The following is a 3,138-nucleotide window of genomic DNA, read 5'->3' on the forward strand; positions in this document are numbered from 1 at the left end:
AAACACATTTCATTACACCAAATACACAAAATAATGTTCTTTTTAGCAACATCATATGACCCCTTTAAACTGCTAGTATCTGTTAGGCTATCAGTAGCACCCCATTATTATCATCATTCAGAATATTTCTGTTAAAGGACATCAATATCGATTGTAAAGTTACATTAAAAAAATTAGCAGAGACAGATATTCACATGTATTTATTGTACAGGGAGGGAGGGAGCTAGAGACAAAAACACAAAAATAATACGAGTCACAGCCTAATAATTCAATAGTGTGTTCAGTATTAGAACTTTTCAACAAATATATTGTACTAATTTTGACATTTAGGCACTTTAGAAATTGTGTTTTAATACACTACCAGTCAAAAGGTTTTGAGCAGTAAGATTTTTAATGTTTTTTTTTAAAGAAGTCTCTTCTGCTCACCAAGCCTTCATTTATGTGATCAAAAATACAGCAAAAACATTTTTTGTGAAATATTAAAATATAATTTATTCCTGTGATTTCAAAGCTGAATTTTCAGCATCATTACTCCAGTCTTCAGAGTCACATGATCCTTCAGATATCATTCTAATATTATGATTTGCCGCTCAAAAAACATTACATTATTATTATTATTATTGTTGAAAACAGATTAGATTTTTTTTCAGGTTTCTTTGATGAATAGAAAGTTCAGAAGAACAGCATTTATCTGAAATAGAAATCTTTTGTTACATTCCCCCCTTTCGGTATAGTCCATGGGTAATGTTACAAAAGCTTTTTATTTCAGATAAATGCTGATCTTTCTATTCATCAAAGAATCCTGATGTTGTCAGGGATCTGGAAGGAGAACCCCATCGCAGTGTGAGTAACGGGTTTATTGACAAAAAAAACTGATACAAGAGGGTAGTGAGGTGCGCATGTGATGCAACAGCAGGAACACGGTAACAAAGGGAGACAGCAAGGGAACACCACTGGGACAGCCTGGACTTCATTTGGCAGAATAGCTGCAGAGGAAGCAGCAAGACCAGGCTGATGGAGAAGACCAAGCAAGGCACCATAGAGCAGAGCTCAGATACTTGTTGACCACCGACTCTGAAGTGGACCAAGTGCCAGGCAGGTAGAACCAGTGGCAGGACTCAAAGGAATAGGTCAGGACAGGAACTCTAACACAAAGAGACAAGACAGGACAAGGCTCCACAGGAACACAATTAATCCCAAAGCAAGCAAGGGGATAAATAAAACAAAAGAACGGATAAAGAGTAAAGTAACAAAATAAAGAAATAGTCATCAATTTAACCAACACACTAACTTAAAGAATATCAAACAAAAATGCAAAACAAAAGATCAGGATTAGAAAAACTGAATAAATATTAAAATAAAACCAAAAAGCAAGAACAGACAAAATGCTAAAACAAGGAGCAAGTCAAGAACATGGAACTACAAAGGACCAGACAAGACAAGGGCACAAGACCAACCAGGCAGGGAGACAGGGACACATACTCAGCCACATCCACAGACAGAGACAAAGACAGTGATAGAAGGGGTGAAAATTACCATGAACCAGCAAAGACAATAGGGCAAGGGGCACAATTAGACCAACAAGGCTAACAAGAGGGTGTGGTAAAGAGGAAACAAGGAGGGGCTAGAGAAGCACATGGCTGAGAAAAACAATCAACAAAGCCACGTGCTACACAAGACAACATAGACACAGGGAGCAAAAACAAGACAAACGGAGTGTCAGGGGAAGAGCCCTGACAGATGTACTCAATTGTTTTAAATATTGATAATACTAATAATAATAACAACAACAACAACAACAAATATGTTTCTTGAATAGCAAATGAGCATATTAGAATGATTTCTGAAGGATCATGTGACACTGAAGACTGGAGTGATGATGCTGAAAATTCAGCTTTTTGATCATAGGAATAAATTACATTTTAAATATATAATCCATTCGAAAGCAGTTATTTTAAATTGTACAAATATTTCACAATATTACTGCTCTTGCTGTACTTTGTATCAAATAAATGCAGGCTCCTGAAGTTTGCAGATGACACTACAGTCATAGGCCTCATCCAGGATGGAGATGAGTCTGCCTACAGACAGGAGCTTAAAGAGCTGGCTGTCTGGTGCAGTCTTAACAACCTGGAGTTGAACACGCTCAAAACAGTGGAGATGATCGTGGACTTCAGGAGGAACCCCCCTGCACTCACCATCATGGACAGCACTGTGACTGCAGTGGGGTCATTCAGATTCATGGGAAGCACCATCTCTCAGGACCTGAAGTGGGACACTCACATCGACTCCATTGTTAAAAAGGCCCAACAAAGGTTGTACTTCCTTCGCCAACTGAGGAAATTCAACCTGCCACCGGAGCTGCTGAAGCAGTTCTACTCAGCCGTCCTCGAGTCTGTCCTGTGCACTTCAATAACTGTCTGGTTTGGTTCAGCTACAAAATCAGACATCAGAAGACTACAGAGAACGGTTCGGACTGCTGAAAGGATTATTGGTGCTCCCCTGCCCACCCTCCAAGAACTGTATACATCCAGAGTGAGGAAAAGGGCTCAGATAATCACTCTAGATACCTCACATCCAAGCCATCTCCTTTTTGAACTTTTGCCATCTGGTCGGCGCTACAGAGCACCAAATACCAGGACAGCCAGGCACAAGAACAGTTTCTTTCCCCAGGCAATCTACCTCATGAACAGTTAATGTTCTCCCATTTTGCAATAAAAGTATGTGCAATAACCCTATACATATTTATTACCCTAAATCCTAGTACACCCCTACAACTTATGTTTTATTTTGTTTTATTTCATTCTATTCCTATTCGATCTATAGCTCACCTGTACATACAATTTATTCTTTTTTTGTGGTTTATTTATATTTATGTATGTGTATTTTATTCACATCTTTTTTTTTAATTATCTGTGTGTTGTTGTTGTCTCTGTGTACTGGAAGTTTGTGACACTAAAACAAATTCCTTGTATGTGCAAACATACTTGGCAATAAAGCTCTTTCTGATTCTGATTCTGATTCTTCTGCCTAAAAAAAATGACAAATAACAAAATAAATAAATAAAAAGTTTTCAAAATTGATAATAATAAGAAATGTTTCCTGAGCAGCAAATCAGCATATTTTGTTTTATGCATG

Source organism: Sinocyclocheilus anshuiensis, unplaced genomic scaffold (assembly GCF_001515605.1).
Source record: "Sinocyclocheilus anshuiensis isolate Anshui unplaced genomic scaffold, SAMN03320099.WGS_v1.1 scaffold1379, whole genome shotgun sequence".
NCBI classification, from domain to species: domain Eukaryota; kingdom Metazoa; phylum Chordata; class Actinopteri; order Cypriniformes; family Cyprinidae; genus Sinocyclocheilus; species Sinocyclocheilus anshuiensis.